The sequence below is a fragment of the Pleurodeles waltl genome, chromosome 4_1 (genome assembly GCF_031143425.1).
Source record: "Pleurodeles waltl isolate 20211129_DDA chromosome 4_1, aPleWal1.hap1.20221129, whole genome shotgun sequence".
Classification (NCBI taxonomy): domain Eukaryota; kingdom Metazoa; phylum Chordata; class Amphibia; order Caudata; family Salamandridae; genus Pleurodeles; species Pleurodeles waltl.
In genome coordinates this window covers 427,423,416-427,442,115 of record NC_090442.1, presented here as the reverse complement: position 1 = coordinate 427,442,115, position 18,700 = coordinate 427,423,416, and positions in this window count along the sequence as shown.

Here is an 18,700-nt window from a genome sequence, read left to right as displayed (position 1 = left end):
GCGACGGGTGCCACTGCACCCGTCGCACGCCTTCAACTCCGCCGGCTCCATTCGGAGCCGGCTTCCTCGTTGAAGGCGCTTTCTCGCTGGGCCGGCGGGCGGCCTTCTGGCGGTCGCCCGCCAGCCCAGCGGGAAAGCCAGAATTGCCGCCGCGGTCATTTGACCGCAGTGCGGTCATTCGGCGGCTCCCGCCGTGCGTGCGGTTACCGCCGCCGGCGGGAGTCAGAATGACCCCCAAAGTCTGAAGGATTAAAGCAAGCAATCACTGCTTGTCTACAGGACCATATTCCCCTTTGGATAAATGCTGCCTTAAAGAGGAGTTTTCGTTCATTTCTTAAGCTGTTTCAGATGCAGATCAGGTGGGTTATATCTTCCAGTCTGCATCCGCACAACCTACATTGAGGAATTGTTTTGGTGCGTTTCCATGGGGGTCGATGGGCATCACCAGGAATAATGCCAAATCGATGTCTAATGAAAAGATCCTTGTCAGATTTTAACCACCCAGCTTCCAAGTAAGGCTGATATTTCAGAAGTTTATATTTGTTTATTATCATCCAAGAGTGTGATCTGGTAGCTAACAGGCTGTTAGCCACAATTACCGATCTTTTCTTCACTGTTCGATTTAATATTTTTTTTAACGTGTTATAGGAGAGATTTGAGTCCTATAGATCCCATACTTCCAGGCCTTCTAATGCCTGATCTAAATACTGTCTTTGCTTGGTCTTAGGATTGGAACTAATCTCCTTCCAAAGTGCTTGGCAAAGCTGATTTTCTTTAGTTAGCTCCAAGTGTTTCCAGATTTTGATATAACTGGATTGCCTAGCTAGGCACTGGTTTAAATGACCAAACTCCAGTCTAATTTGGTGCTTGGAGGTATACCCTGGTAACTTGAATAGAGACCTAAATATTTTCCCAGTGATTCTGTTGAGGATGGTTGCATCTTGCCCACACAGTGCTTCACTACCGTATCCTAAAGTCAAATTTAGTTTGGCTGCAATAATTTGCAGCAGGGGACGGTAGCTAGGGCCATTAAGCTGCTTCTTCAAGGTGCGAAAAGCAAGCAGTAGAGCGTTTCCTTTACAATATAGTTCCTGCTTCTGAGGTAGAAAAGACCCCCGTTCATCAAACAGTACGCCCAGGTATCTATATTGGTTTACTTGTTCCAGTACTCCCCTTTGGGTGTGCCATTTTTAAAATCTTGAGATTGTATTACTTATTTCCATCGCTTTGTTTTTTTTCTGATTAATTTCCATTCCATTTAGTGCAACGTATTCAGATAACTTGACGATGAGCGGACGTAATCCTACTTTGGTTTGACTCAGAAGTACTACATCGTCGGCGTATAACAAGTTGGAGATTGGCATGTCTCCTACCTTAGGGGAGTGGGCGTTCATGTTATTTAGTTTCGCAGTCAGATCTGACAAAAAAGTTTCAAAAGAAACGGTGCCAGCACACAGCCTTGTTTCAGACCTTGTTTTGTCTTAATTTGCCTTGAAAGGAAGGAACCGTCACCAATCTTAACTCTAACCCATGGATCTGTGTATAGCAGCTGGATGGCTTTTAGCAGATTTTACGGTATTCCCCAGGAGGCTAGTTTCTCCCATAGAAGGCGTTGCTGTACCAAATCAAAAGCTGATTTGAAATCTACAAAACACAGATAAAACGGTTGATTCTTTTGTTTACATTTGTCAATGACAGTGTAGAGAGTTAGAATATTTGTGGCGGTTCCTGGGCCCTTTGCAAAGCCTGTCTGGTTGGGGGGGAATAGTAGTATTCTCGGTTGCCCACCTGCGAAGTTCCTCCCGTAAAAGCCTGGCGTAATATTTGGCCTCTACATCCATTAAACTAATCAAACTATAGTTTTCAGGATAAAATTTACTACCACCTTTAAATATCGGATGGATTATAGCTCCCCTCCATGATTTTGGAATACTTCCGAGTTCTCTACAGTTGTTGTCAGTTTTTTTCTCCCAAAAGGCTGGGTTCATTTTGAATAGTGCATTTGGTTTCCCATTTGGACCTGGAGCACCTCCATTTTTACTGTTCTTTATTAAATTTACAACTTCTGACGTTCTAAATGTCAAAATTCCAGATTTTTTTTGGTGAGTGCGGAACTTTATTTTAGATTCTTTCGGGCTTGACTCATTTGTTATATTGTCCAGGTTTTCGATAGTTCCCTTTTTTCACCAAAATGGCTGATTAAATATTAAGTCCATACAGATTCCGCTATATTGGAGCTGGTCAGGGTCATTGGGGCTTTGTTTAAGTCATTTATCTTTCTCCAAAATCCCTGTACATTGGATTTTTTGCTTAGAAATAAGGCATTTGCCCAAAAGACATGATTTTCCTGTTGTTTATGATCCCATATTTGCTTCCGATAAATATTATTTACATTTTTTAGGTCGCCTTCACACGTAAGTCTGTTGATTGTTCCTTATATAATTTTAGGAGTCTGTTTCGTTTGCTTCTTAATTTAATCATGTGGACTGAAACTTTTTATTCATGGTTGTTTTTGTTTTTACTTCCTTTTGATAATTCTTTTGTGAACTAGCTGTGAGGAGACCAGCTGCAAATCAATCCAGGAACGTCAACCAGGTTTTTATTGCATCCCTGGATGTATCATTATAACATTGGTCAATTGTCGCCATTGACCATTCTCCAATAGATTCCATTGATTTTTCAGTCCATCAAACTTTTTTGTAGTTTGTTGTGGTAACATCCCTTGGTACAGTCAGTGCAGTATTAAATATGGGAACGCCACATCTAATCTCCAGGCATTGTTGACCATGGTCACTCTTATCTGATTTTACAATGTAATATTTATTAATTAGAGTAAGTAAAAATAAGAAGGCCACAGTGTAATCAATTGTTGCTTGAGTTCCGGTGACATAGCAGGTGGCTGCAGGCTGAGTGTCTTATGGAAACCTGCCATTTAGGGGTCTGAGCCCAAGGGCCTCAAGATCTTTAACCAAGAAAAATGCCATTGTACTGGGTTTCCCTCGCTCTATTAACCCCATTGACTGCTGGGGTACTGCCCATAAATGATCTTGCATGATGGTTTGGGCATCCCTTTCAAAGGGGTTTAGTAGTTTCAAGTAGAAATCCCCAGCTATTAGAAGCTCCAGGGATCCCAAATCCTGATAGGCACTTAGGGGGTCATTCCGACCCCGGCGGGCGGCGGGCACCGCCCGCCGGGCGGAAACCGCCCAAAGACTGCACCGCAGTCAAATGACCGCAGGGGTCATTTCAACTTTCCCGCTGGGCCGGCGGGCGATCTCCAAAAGATCGCCCGCCGGCCCAGCGGGAAAGCCCCTGCAAAGAGGAAGCCGGCTCCGAATGGAGCCGGCGGATTTGCAGGGGTGCGACGGGTGCAGTGGCACCCGTTGCGATTTTCACTGTCTGCTAAGCAGACAGTAAAAATCTTTGTGGGGCCCTGTTAGGGGGCCCCACGACACCCGTTCCCGCCAGGCTGGCGGGAAGGGGGTCGGAATCCCCATGGCGGCGCTGCAAGCAGCACCGCCATGGAGGATTCCCTGGGCCAGGGGAAAACAGGCGGGAAACCGCCGGTTCCCCTTTTCTGACCGCGGCTTTACCGCCGCGGTCAGAATGGCCCGGGAAGCACCGCCAGCCTGTTGGCGGTGCTTCCTCTGCCCTCCGCCAGGGTCGGAATGAGGGCCTTAGTATTATGTCAATCAGTTTGGAGGATAAGTGTTTCTTGGATTGTGCATCTGGATGGATGTATACATTTATTAATAAGAGAGGGCTTAAGTGTTCTTTATTCCATCCGTCTAGCTTAACTAGCAGGAAATCTTTGTTTTCCTCATATAATCGTGAGCAAGATATATTTAACCCTGCTGAAATAAAAATTGCTAAACCCCCTTTGGGTGGCCAAACCTTTTCTCCCTGATTGCTGGGGGAAAAAACACATAAATTCATCAATTGCGAATGGGTGTGTAGCCCAAGTTTCCTGCAGAAAGGTAATATGATTTTTTTTTTTTTTTTAATAGGCTTGTCAAGTCTTTTTGTTTGATATTTGATCTAACCCCATTTATGTTCCAAGAGCAGACTTGAAGGGGTTTATCAAGTGGAGCTGACTGCCCCATAGGGGCCAGGGTGTTCAGAAGTCATTTACAATTTTCTAAATGAATTGCTTCCATCATCCAGCCCAGATCTAGCTACAGCAGGGGGTGCGTACTAGACACATGGAACCCTGTGGAGTGATCATCATTTTTTCCAACTGCAGACCTGAGAACTGAAAAGGTTTTTTTTTAACTCTTTTGAATTTATTAGGTTTGGCATATTGATTTGGTCCTCTAGAGTATCAGGATAGCCCATTTGTTTGGGTATGCTTAATTTAATTCCCCATTTTAAGAAGGAGATTTCTTCTTTGACAACTCTTCCAAGCACTTGCAACTTCTTCCATGTTACCAGGGTTGATATGATCTTCCTTCATTGTTTTTAGCCACCTGTAGGAATTCTATTGAGATAATGTTAGTAGATTTTATATCTTTTAGAACCAGAATTGCTTGTAACAATTTTAATGTTACCTCTATTAAGGATGTCATGTAATCCCCTAGATTCATATTGTGGTTCCAAAATTAGTTTTTTGAGGTCTCTAGATGGAACGTAATCAGGGCTTCTTATAGAGACCCCCGGTACTCCCATTTTGATTGTTCTTTTATGTTCTGTCGTCTCTAACCATGATGGAGAGTCTCTATCTGACCATTCTGAATTTGCAACAAATTGCCTCACAGCTGATCTATTTGGGGATTCTTCTTCCGAGAGTGGCCTAAGCATTTCTTCTATTTTTGGCTGGTGCCGAGCCGTTTGTGCCACTTTTTGAGCTCCTTGATGCTCAGCATCAAGTTGGGAACTGTTATAGTTGTACCCTCTTCATCAAATGGCATCATGTTAGTTGCAGGACTAAGGCTTGATTTGACTTCCGCTTCCCGTTGTTGTAGATTGATGTTCAAAGAATGCCTATAACATTTGTGATTTGTGTGGTGACTTCTTTGTCCTTACATTGAATTAACTGCACCTTTGAGTGTGGTTTATTTTGCTGCTTATGGTTTGTGGGGTGGGCCCCTCGTTTGGGAATTGAATAATGGAAATAATTTACTTGTCGTTGGGATACATATCTTGCTGTTTATGGGGTCATGAGACATTGACGTACCATTTCCTTTATCAGGATTTAAAGACGGGCTTGATTTAACAGCGGGGGTCCCATGGAGACAACCCTCATTTTATTTCTTGCTTTACACTGTTTTTTCTTTTGTCTTTTCGTGGTTTGATTTTCTAATCATAACCGGTGTCCCACAGATTTGGGGGAGCGGGGAGGTGTATTTGTTTGAAACTCAGGCTCACTTCTTTCCTTGATCTCCTGAGATTTTGATGAGCACGCATTTCCCCTTGGTGCTATTTTCTTACCAGATCCTGATTCTTCCAGGGATTCTGTTTCCATGTCAGTCATTTCCACAGGGTTGCCATAAGCTTTGTTGCACATATTTCTGTTTTGGATGACTTCCTCCGTTTGCCTTTGTGATTCTTCAACTGAAATTTCACCCCCTCTTTTCATATTCAGATTTTCTTTGAGATTATTATCATTTAATTTAGTACTTATGGGAGTGAGGCCAGCTTGTTGATTATGGGCTCACAAGTGCACTCAGTTATTGTCATTTCTGCGAGGTTCTGAGCTCGCTTTATCAAATTGTTTAAGTTTGCTAGTTTCTGATCGATCCCTGATACTGATTTAGCCATGGCGTTCAATAGGTCCACCTGGACATTCATTTTAGAGGACTGATAGAACAGTGCATCCAGTGTTAGTTGCAAAGTTTTAAAGAAAATATCCCAAATAGCGTTTTGATCCAGTTGTTTTTGTATATTTTGTGAAGGTGATACAGTCTCATAATTTACCTCCTTAGTTCTGATTACAGTTAGTTTTGTCTTCGATGTGACAGAGGCGTTTGGGGAACTGTATTCGGGGGCAGAAGTGTCCAGTTGAGTTCCTAAAATTTCAGCTTGCTCTTTATTTGGATTTCACCCCATGTCATGGAGGAAGGGCCCGTTAGAGGTGTGTGTGGCGGAACTCAGATCCATTTGTGGTCGAGAAAGATTTAGCCCTAGTGATAGTGGGTTTTTGGGGTTCTCCAAGGTGAGGATATTTTCTGGAGGGTGATTCCCTTCCCCTCTTTGACCAGCCTCTTGTGGCCTCGGGGCAGGTAGACTTATTTTGGAGTCCTTGGCTCCTTTAATAATTATGTTTACCTACATAGGAGGTTGAATACCTGTTTGTGAGAAGTCAGTTAGATTTTCCGAGGGTGGAAAGTTGGAAGTATCGGGGGACGGTGAAGATGACCAGAGGGTCAGTAATTCTAGGTCACTGATTGACCCCCAGTCGTTTTCTTTATGATTGTTATCCATTGATATATTGGTGTTATCAAAGGCAGTTTTTCCAGTCTACCCCTCTTCCTTCATCTCACTTTTGTCGCCGCGTTTGAAGAGCAGGCTGCTTTCACTTTTTATAGGGGAGATTGGATGAGGTAGAATCATGGAGCCATTAGGTAAGGAAAAAATTGCATCTACAGGATCCTTCAGGAAGTCTATTTTGCAGGGAATTTTCGCTGATTTTGAAAATCTTTGAAAGAAGGGAGTTATCGGGGAAATCAAGAGTTGATGTTTTAACTTTATATTTGGTTCCTTTTTCGACGCTGAGGGCGGGGAGGAGGGTTTGTTAAGCTTCTTACTTCTTTTTGCTTGTGGCTGAAAAGCTCTTTCTTTTCATGATGGCATCTTTGCTGTCTATAAGTTACCCTTTGGATTTTCTTGTCTTCTTCTTTGTCGCCTGATGCACGTGCCACCACTCCTCGGATTGAAGGGCTTGAGCATGCGTGGTTTCCTTGAATGCTGCCCAAAATTTCTACTGGTTTTTGTTGAGGTCACTGAAGGTCAGGGCCTGCTGAGACAATTAGAGTTTCCTCCGGGACTTCCAGAACCCTTGACTACGGGTAAACAGGTTTGCCGCTACAAGCCGCACCCAACCCTGGCTGGGCCGCTTTTGTGGTGGTAGGACTCACCCGACATTTTCTTCACATTCACAGCCCTGCCGCATGCAAAGTATGGTGGTGTAGAAGTTCAGGTAGGCTGTATGGTAAATAACGAGGCAGTAGGTTGATGAGTCAGAAATCTTTATGGCAGAGAACTATGGAGAGGGAGGGTCTGAGACAGCACCAGTTCTTTTTGAAGGAAGACTATTGTAGTGAGGGTTTAGTACTAGTGGGAATTCCTGAAACGACAGCGCAGAAGGACCTTTGGTGGCAGTGCATTTGTTGCTAAATGGTAGTGTTCATACCCAGATTTGCTGTAAGGTACAGGTTGCTGATGACATGGCAGGACAGGACAGGAGTAGAGTAAAACAGCGGCGTAGAGTAAAGGCAGCAGCATTAGTGCCTTATCAGTTTGTGTTGCCCAGATGGGTCGCTTCGTGCGTGAACCACTAAAAGGTTTTATATTTATTTTTTATCCTTCAAGAAACACTGCACCTGCTTACTAGACTCATACCTCTTTTTCCTGGCTCCTCTACCCCAGGTGACTCTGCTTCCAGCTGCCTCCTAGGTGCCTCCTGGGTGCTTCGCGGTTGTACCACAGCCCGTGGTCCTCTGTCCACCTCTTCTCGGCAGTGCCGCCCGCACCATGCGTTCTGGTGCAGTGCAGGTTTTTATTTTTGGTGCTTTGGGGGATTCAGGGTAGGTTTGGGTAGGTACCCCCCCTTGTCCACTTTGGCCCCTGCTGACCTGTTGACCTGTATCCTTTGAGCCGCTGGCTCCTGGATGTTTCCCTAGTGCTGATCAGGTGCCTTCCCTTGTGTGCTCGGGGGGGGTGGTTCTCTTTCCTTCTTTTTCCCACCCTCGTGGTCTTTCTCACTGCCAAAATCCCAGCTCCCCCTGTACCGGGAGTACAGCGTCCTTCCTGCGGGGTCTTGTCGTGTTTTTTCGCAGCCACTTCACTACTGCTGCTCTGCTCTTTCAGGAGCGGGAGAAGGGAGCAGGAGCCACACCACGCCCACGGAATCTTCTTCGCTACAGCACCGATGCTGTGACTCGCAGCATCCTCTTCGCTGCTGCTGCTGCCACTAACTTCTCTTCTCCCCTCTTGTAGCTCCGAAAGCTCAGAGGAACAAGGAGCAGAGAGCAGTGGCTCCCTGTGATTCTGCGGGATCCTCTCACAGCACCTCACAGACGCTTCCAGAGCTCTTGCAGCCCACAGCCACTGCTGCTGTGCTCCACTCCGCCTCTTCCTCCTCGCGTCCGCAGCGTCTATGGCACATCAAGGCACTTCCGTTCCGAGCAAAGTTCCTTTCCAGATGTGGTAAAATCAGGACTGATAAATCTGGGTGTGGTAAAATCACACATGGCAAAACTTAGTATGATTTGATCACAAACTTGTAATTGTGTGGAGCAGATTTAATGCAAAGAATTAGGCAGTAAATCGGCTCTGTGCAACTCGTATTGAGGGCCTAGGTCTTGTGCTACAGTTTGCAGTCTTTAATAAAGAAGCTAAGTAATAAAGAAGTGAACATACACCTGTTTTATAATATCATGGATCGTTAAGATGGCAGTCTACACTCTTAATTCATGTCACTACAAATCTTTGCAGATTAAGTGACTGGATGTTTCTAGTGGCGGCCGCTGTCAGGGATGGTCGGAGGGGCAGTGCACAAAGAGGTGGTTGGTTGGTGGGGGTTAGAAATAATACATTTAAAAAAAAATGCTTGCCCTGCAGGATGCTGTCTCGTTGCGCCCTCCGCCTCGGTGCTTTTCTGCTCCCCTCCCTTCTGACCCTCCATAAGCAGAAAAATAAAATGATAATAAAGTAACTTCATTTTTCTGCCTTTCAGGAGTGGGGCGACGCTCCATCACCATAGCGGAGGGGCCGCCCCTGGATGTTTGTAACAGAATGTGTATGACATGTGCCCATTCTTAGCAATGTAATCAGAAAATATGGTTTGTTTCTATTCAGAGTCTTGCTGAGTCTCAGAGAACTGGTGCCTTACTGTCTGATTTGTTGATTTTGTGACTTCACTCATTGTCATACAAAATGTCACAACTATTTTGTTTTTGTGACACTAGATTGCAAAGGTTTACAAAATATATGTGTCACCCAATCGTTAGGTGTCACCAGAAAATGGCTCTACTACTTTAAATCCAGTCATTCTGTCCCTTCACACATAATACCAGCTTGTCCATTGGCACGTAAATCTCGATCACACCTTAATGGCATGTAGGTTAGACTTGCATAATTGTTTGCCAACTATGTGTGAGACCTTAAACTATTCAACACAATCATAGGCAAATGGGGATTTTGTCAATATATACTCAGAGATGGATTGCTTATCTATTTTGAATTAGGTCATAATGGTTTTAATAGTTGCTGATGGAAACTTCTGAATTGATATTAAGCATCAAAAGTCCTATGCATGATTGGAAGTGGTGCACCGCCAGTTTTTGCCTTGGCTGCTTTTTTATGGCTGTAAAATTCTGTGTACTTTACCCATGCTAGCCAGAAGTAAAATGGTTGTGCTCCCCCATTCACCATGATGTAACTGACATATCTATAATTAGAATAGTTAACTTACCCTTAAGTCCCTAGCATATGGGGCAAAGTATACCCAGGACCTGGAAGTTCAGTAGTGGACTACAGCTCCCATTGTGTCATATACTAGAGCAGGGGTCTTCAAACTGGGGGGCAGGCCCCCCTAAGGGGGCCTCAAGTGATCCCAGGGGGGACGCCAGGCTCTGGCCAAAAGAAGCATTACACAGATAACAGTGTTTAAAGCAGAAACATGCTATTGCATTTTGTAAATGGTAACAATACTTTACTGCAATGTTTAAGCACAACTAGACAAATTTAAACATTGCTATTTTATGACATTTTTGTGAAAAACTTTAAGGGGGGCAATGATTTTTATTTTTCAACTGGGGGTGTGGCATTAAAAAGTTTGGAGACCACTGTACTAGAGTGACAATGCAAATATGACTATAGACTTATAATTGTAGCTGGCTTTTGCAGTTTTAAACTACAAATTCAACCTGTCAAAATAATCATTAATAAGTCACCCCTAAGTAGGCTTAACTGCCCATAAGGCAGGGTGCACAGTATTTCAAAGTAGGACATATAGAAATGTATTATTACACATGTTCTTTCAATGAAAAAAAGCAAAACAAAACAAAAGCCATTGACTGTTCCATAAGAAATAATTGGGATGCAATTTAAAATATAATAATGGTATCTCCAGCTAGGAAACAGCTACCAATTTATTTTCTGGACTATTTATAATATGTATTAAACTCCCAATTCATTGGTGAAGTGTGATTTGTCATAAATATAATGGAAAGGGTACTTTTAGAAAGATACCTTTTCCTTGTGTAAAGCCTCTGGGTGCATATTTGCAAATAGGCTCTAGCAGCAGCCCTAAAAGTCCTTAACCCTGAATGAGATGTGAAAACTGTTCCCAGAGCAGAGGACAAAGGCTTTGGTTTGGGGAGTTTTTTCCATCGGTATGGTAGTGTGATCATTTGGTCTTTGGCTAGGAATCTGATTAACTTCAAGAGGCCTACCCAGTTGCATGTATATGCTATCTGACATCTGGGAAGGGCCATTCTTTGTTTTTCCAGCTAATCAGGCTGTAATCACAGTGGGACTGGATCTACCCACAAAACTGGTTTAGGACGGCCACAGATGAGTGTTGCACATTTCACCAGCCACACTTCTGTGGTAGGCATACAAGTTCTACACAGTCAAAGAAAGGTTTTGTCATCTTGGATGTATAGAGGGAGCGACCCTGTGAAGCTGTTTGCTGTAGGGCACACAAGAACTACTGCAAAACTGGATAGGAATACTGTTGGAAACATTTACCCTTTTGGATATGGAAGGGCCAGGAGTCACCCACACTCACAGGCAGGTGGCAGGAGTCAGTGTGGCACCCACAGTATTCACCTCAGAACACTCCTCGACCTGTGAAAGATTAAAAAAGGTCTGAATCTGCTGTTGGAGACCTGTTGTTAAGGGCCTGTTAGGCATGACCAGCCAGCAGTCTAGTACCCAGGACAAAATTGTGGACTCCAAGGGTCATAACTTTCCAACTGGGCCTGTCTTGCTGGTGGCTTCTGCTGGAATGAGTCTTGATCTCCCAAGTTGTGTTCTTGCGGTCTTGGAACCTTGGGTTGTGGCAAGCTGTACACCTCCTAACATCCTGAGAAACCTGTCACATAGAAACTTATTAGCCCCAAAGACCTCCGGAGAACCGTGAGCAACCTATATTGTCACAGAGCTATGAGATTCAGTTTTCCCTCATGCTGAGCTTTTCCACAGCAATAAATCTGATTCAGAGGGACATTGCAGAGAAGGTATCCAGCATTGTGGAAACCTCTTTGCTTACAGCCTACAGTTTTGCTCCACTGAAGTGGTCTGAAGAGGTCCTAGCTCCAAGCATATGGCTAAGTCAAAAGGTAAACATTTTCACGAGACGAAGATGCCAAAAGTATCCAGCCAGTGAGGGACCTTTTCTGAGCATGAAATGTGAGTTTCCTATGATCTAAGCATTCCCACCAAAAGTCAATGGCTTCACTGAGAGCTCATCTTACATCCTGGAGTCCTCCTCTGCCATAGCCTGCTGCCTTGTCCCACTCATTTTTTACTTCAGAGTCTAAGGACCTCATTACGAGTTTGGTGGTCGGACCGCCAGACAGGCATAGTGGCGGGACCTAAAAGACCACCAAATTGGCGGTCTTACGGACCACCGTATTATGAGTTGCACAGGCAGGACCACCTAAACCCAGTCAAAAATACCAGACGACCAGTACTGTTGAGGGTGGGAAGTAGGCAGTCTGGCTACCAGCACTGACAGCCCGACAACCAACCACCAACAAGTCAAAAGTCGCAGTGGCCATCAGCTATGCCGGTCTGCCAATCGCAATGCCAAAGTAACATACAGCACCACATTGGATGGATTTGATAACAACACACCTGACACACATTATCACACTCAACACACCCGCAAAGCACACTGTAAAACACACCCCTTCACACACCATAATCCTTTGCATCTCCAACGCCAAACACAGAAGCCAGAGTGAATCCAAAAAACAAAACTTCAGAATAGGCACCCCTCCAACCTTCCCTAAACACATAACCCACACTCTCAACACACTTCTATTTCCAATCACAATCATTTGCTCTTCCCAAATCCATAAACTCACAGTCATCTGTTAATTTGCTCCTTTTTTTCATCACCACGATGTCACCCCAGAAAAATCTCAATCTCACTGAAGATGAGTTAAGAATCATGGTGGATGAAATCATAAGAGTAGAGCCACATTTATTTGGAGCCCAAGTCCAAAACACTATCACCAGCAACATAGAAATGTGGCAAAGGATAGTTGACAGAGTGATTTCTGTAGGCCCCACCCCGCGCACAAAGGACAACATCAGCAAGAGGTGGACTGACCTCAAAGGAAGGTCCATTCCATGGTATCCAGGCAGCAGCTGCAGGTTCGGAAGAGTGGTGCTGGTACCCCCTCCTCCCTTACAACTCACATCCTGGGAGGAGAAGGTCTCGACCATCCTTCATTCTGAGGGCTTGACTGGAATACCTGGGGAAGTGGCGCCTGGTAAGATATCACACAAAAATATCTCACCATAATGCATTGTCATGTATGCTCACTGCTCACCTTCTGCCACCTTTACTGTCACCCCACTCACCAGCCCAGTGTCCACCTGTCTATAGTCCCCAGTCTGGCATCTCTCATATGAAGTAGACTCACCTCGGGGAAGAACATCTGAGTAGGGATTGACAGCACTGCTATTGTTACTCTACTGAAACCAGTGGTTGGGGGCAATCTGTGGCAAGGGCATAGTCATGTGGGGGTAGGATACATGGGAGGGATGTTGTGGGCCAGCTGCACGAGGCTACTGGGGATGGTATTGGCCAGGACACCCTCAGTGTCCAAGCTAAGTCTTGGAAGCCTATCAAGAATCCCAAAGCATGATTGTCCAGGTACTCACCGAACTCAGGGAAATGAAGCAGCTGCAGAGGAACTTCCATTGTGAGTCCCTGGAAATGTTGGAGGACACCAATACCGTCCAAACCTTCCTATCAGAGGTGTTCGGGGAGATAAGCAGTAACCTGATCAGGGACCATGAGCAACACCACACCCCTTCCTTTGACCAAGTAACACCAGTCCCTTCAACGTTTGTGGTAACAACTGGAAGGGAGGCCCTGTCAGGGGAAGGACCCGGCTCAGACACCCCTGGCTCTGTAACAGCAGAACCCCCGGAAGCAGTGACATCCAACCAAGCATTCAGGAGCATCAGATTGCAAGACACCAACTACTGCCAGCAAGTGACGTCTTCCCGAAGGAAACCCTTTGTGTGCCACATATTCACTCTGTTGAACCACCTTCCATTTTCTAAGGTAGTAGGACTCTGGACTTTGGACTTTAAATGTTGTGGCATCTACTTAAAAATTACATCCACCATGACTGATCCCTTCACTTTCCTCTTGTGTTGCATGACATTATTATTTCCTGCGTCTATGTCAATGAACTCACCTATCAAAAAATCATTGCTTGCTTGCTTCTGTTCAACGTTTTTAAATGTTGAGATGTAAGCTCATGTGATGCACACGAGGCAGTCACAAGATGGTAATGGAAGGAGGGAAATGTCACAGGTAACATCATGCTAAGGATTAATAGCAACACACTGATACAAGTGTCTGGTCACAACAATTTATTGCGCTGTACAACGCATAGGCTGTCAACATGTCTGGACTGTCATTGCAAGGAATTCTTGAACCATAGTGTGTCAGGGTAAATATACCAAGGTATGTTTTCCCAGACAAGGGGCTTTGTAAGACCTCATCCCATAGAATAGGCTAATAGATTTGTGGATGTTGTCACCAGATTGAGCCTTATCACAATCCAAAACCAGGGCTGCCGACATAACAAAGCCATGGCACAGAAAGAGAGCAGTACAGCAGTCCCTGACTATAGGTGCATCCCATTATAATGACCAAGCGTCTGGTGGTACGACACAAACCTATTGTCAGCGTTGTGGCACAGGCACTGTTGCTTACAATGAGGAAACATATCTACAGCTACATACAGGTCATGCAAGATTATTGTCAACAAAATGTGAAGGGAGAATCCACTGATTGCACTTGATGACAACATTTCTCAAGGCCATATGATCACACACATGAAACAACTGGCCCAACACACCACATCAAACCAGTTTATTGTGCACTTCAGACTTCCACCCACCCAATGTCCAACTTGGTTTTGCACTGGACTCGTACACCCTAAATCTGTGATCAACATTACCTGGATCAATCCATTTCCACTTCCTATGTCAGAACAGCATCAGATACCTGCCAATGTCACGACTCTGAAATACCTACATGAGGATCTCATGATGAAGGTACCTGGATAAAAGCAATAGAAGGAGTTTCAGTTGGAAATGCATACCTATGACCAAAAGCTCATATCAAACATCAGTTGATACTCTTACATTGCAATGAGACTGACACAAACCCAGCAGATAAACAAGGTAGTGAAATGTCTGACTTAGCAAGTAAACCTGGGCGGTATACTGCAAAGCACAAGGTTCCCTATCTTTTTGAAAAATCACCCTACTCCACACATCCTGACAACTACACTTCCTCATACAGTCACAGTAATCAGATCACATTACATACTTACACTCAGGTAAAGTACAGATTAATGAGATCAGCCCGCAAGTCTTCATCTTCCTCCTCATCCTTACCATCCTACCTTGGATGAGGGGGAGCATGGCCAGCTCCCCCTCATCTGGGATATATGGGATATTCCTCCACAGAGCAATATTGTGGAGCAGGCAGAAGGCCACGATGATCTTACACATTTTTTCTGGTTAGTAGAAGAGGGCTCCACCTATCTGTTCCAGACATCTAAATCTGGCCTTCAGGAGCCCAAAAGCCCCCTCTACAACATGCTGTGGAGGGTTTGGGTATGCAGAGTCTTCTGTTATGGAATGGGACATAAGTGCAACTATGAGTCCCTCTAATCAGATTTGTTGCATCAGACATTGCACATGCACAAACAGGACATATGTAACTTACCAACCAGCCAGGCACTCTCTGGGTACAGTCATGACATTAGCTGGGGAATTACGCTGTTCCGCTTAATAAAGGCATCATGGACTGAACCTGGATAACGGGTGCAGACCTGTGAAATGTAGAGATCCCCTAAACAACTTGGACATTGATGGAAGGGAAGCTCTTTCTGTTGCGGTACACTTGTTAATTGCCATGCAGTGGGACCAAGGCAACATGTGTACCATCAATGGCTCCCACCACATGTGGGATGTGTGCCAAACCATAGAAGTCAGCCTTCACATGGGCAAAATACTCATGGTTGAGGAAACCAGATTTAGCTGTCCAGGTGTTTCAACATTGCTGACAGTACATTCTTCAAAACCAGACTGAACAGGGACTGATACATCCCAGCAGATATGGCCACTGTATTCTGGAAGGACCCTGTGGCCAGGAAGTGCAACACTGCCATAACTTGTACAATGGGTGGTATGCTTGTTGGATGACAAATGGTAGGCATCAGATCTGGCTCGAACTGATGAAATAGGTCCACAATTGTTTGCCTATTCAGATGGTAGATCTGGATGATATGGTGTTCTTCCATGGTCTGAAGATCTGGCAGTGGACGGTAGACATGAGGTTATCTGATCCTTCCCCTTCCTGGGTTCCCTATGTATGACAAGAAATGGGTATTGCCATTATCCAGTGTGTCCCTTGCAACATACAAGATGCATGTAATTGATTAAATATGACAAGGCTTGCAGTAAGATGTGGACATGATACACAGTACACATCACAACTGATAATAACTCAGAAGTCACATGTTGCCCTCTTGCTTTGCAACACATGTGTACACATCATGTAGCTGGTCATCAACAATTTGTGCATTAAAAATGCCACACGGACTGTGATTTGATGTCCCAAGGTTAAAAATTACCTTTGCCGGGGGAGAGGGAGAGGACTGTGCCCCAGTGCAAATTATCATATGTGCCTAGCAATCTACAACAATGGTGTTTGAGTAGTAGGACCTACATGACCGGATAATACAAGCACTCATTACTGCAAATACATACATTTTCAGATATGTGATGCATAATTCAGAGCCATATAACCCATTTCAGACCTCTAAAATGGCGGCTGCCTGACCTACCCCACTGGACATTAGGAAGCATGCAGGACCACCGGCGGAAGTCGTCAAGGAGGCAGGCAGTTGCAACCGTGGCGGACACAGCCTTAAGCTAACCTTGCCAGTGGCGGTTGCAGGCCAATCACTGTGTCCGCTGGCGGTAAGGGCCACATACGTGGCAGACGTGACTGTCATGCTCTGCAAAATCTTTCACTTGCCTCCTGACACTGAGCTGCTGGGTACCACCTCTGGGAGAAATCACACCACATCCAGTAGGTGATAGGGCAGCAGCCTTCACATCAGAGGAGTTGAAGAAGCAGGTGTCTGAAGTCCTACCCCTCTATGAACAACTCTATGGTGCACCGTAGGAGCAGGTAAGTGCCTCATGTGGACATATTTTCTCTGTACTTCACCTTATATTCCCTCCTCACAGGCTAGATTGTGCCCATGCATTCCAGAATGTGAACTCAAGGCCATGTAGGTGCAATCAGTGTGGCATCAATGGGAGAGTCAATGTGCATGAATTTGTGTTCAGCACCAGATGTTAAATTCTAATACATTGTGGTGTGTGCGCTTTGAGTGTTCCATGAGCCACCTTGTGTTGGATGCACATAACTAGTTAAGGTGACATTACAACCATCCTCAGTCATCTCTTACCTCATCGATGTTGTCAATGTGGGACAACATGTATTTGCACAACAGCATGAGCTGTGTATGCATGTTGTGTGTGTCAGTTGTGAATAAAGTGAGCAATGCGTATGCTGCCACAGAGATTCCAAACCACATCTGCCCTTGCTAACCTATGGTTTGGAAAGCATATCTTTACTCAGTTTGCCCTTCAGGTTGCCACACACACCACATGCCAAATTGCTGTTGGCTACATGATGTACTGTCATGCATGGAAATGATGGGAATGGAGTTTCATGTAGGTTCTGTCTGCTCAGAGACCAGGGCCTGTCAAATGTATCTTACAGTATGGGTCCAAGTCTAGGCTTGGTTTGAATCACTTTTGCTGTGCAACTGGGGCACCGCGCCCACTCCCTGTATCCCAGTAGATCCTGTTATGAGGCCATATCTTGGGTCTGCGCTAATATGCAGCTTAATGAGGTTCTTTTTTCTGATAAGAATTTAAATGGTTTTATTGGGAAGGTAATGATGTGTGACTAATGTGCACTAGGCATCATTGTTAATGTGTGTCTCAGACCCCTGACAGATCCCTTAATCCCAGAGTCCTGTTGTCACCTTCATGTATATCACATATGTCCTGCGCAGGCTCCTTGCATTTCGGAAATTTCAAAAGTGCAAACGGTATGTTGTTTTCTGGGAACCCATGATATGTGACTCAGTAATCTAGTCACATTGTAGGAATGGACAATGCATGCCTATGTTGTTTTTGATATAATGTATGTAATATGGACACATATGGCCAAAAGTGTGTTCTGTGTTAATGATAAGACACACAGAACCCCACCCCCTGAAGTGGAATGAGTCTGCATTTGTTCTTGCACATGTCCACACATGTACAGGCTAGACTCTTTCTATAACCACCATGTCAATATCTTCATTGTTACCCATGTGCAATGTTTGAGTTTGTACCCTGTCAGTAGCTTGTAGGAACTGTATGCAGAGGACCATTTTTACAGATTGTGAGGTGTTGATGCATTCATGCCTAGGGAGTCTACCTTTTAGAAGCCACAGAGGTGTGATGTATCACATAGTTTCTCAGATCTCAGTCAAGTTGCTAGATCATATCCCACAAGAAGTCAGTTGACCTACCTAGTCATTGCAGGGCTTGAGCAGGGTGGTGGGTTGGTCCGCAGATTATTAAGTGCTTGTAGTCATATCCCTGTGCTCAATGACTCGCATGTGCCATACTTGGGCAGTATGGGCAAAACAGTGGCCCTCATTAAAACCCTGGCGGTCTTGGACCACCAGGGTTGTTGTGGCTGATTTCACCACCCGCAAGCTGCCGGTGAAATCCACAGTATTACGACCGCGGCGAAAGCACCGTGGTCGCACCGCCAGGACCGGCGGTTTCCCCCCACATTGGTCCCGGCGGATTTAATCCGCCAGGGCAGCGCTGCTAGCAGCGCTTCCCAGGGGATTATAAGTCCCCCTACCGCCAGCCTATTCCGGGCAGTTTGAACCGCCAGGAAAAGGCTGGTGGTACGGGGACTCGCGGGGCTCCTGGGGGCCCCTGCACTGCTCATGCCACTGGCATGGGCAGTGCAGGGCCCCCCTGACATGGCCCCATGGTGCTTTTCACTGTCTGCTATGCAGACAATGAAAAGCGCAATGGGTGCAACTGCACCCATTGCACGGCCGCAACAGTGTCGGCTCCATTTGGAGCTGGCTTCTGTGTTGGAGCCCAGCGGGGATCACCTGATGGCTGTGGCGGGAGTGCGGCTGCATTGGTGGCCGCCCGGCGGTCCAATCTTGGCGGGCAGCTT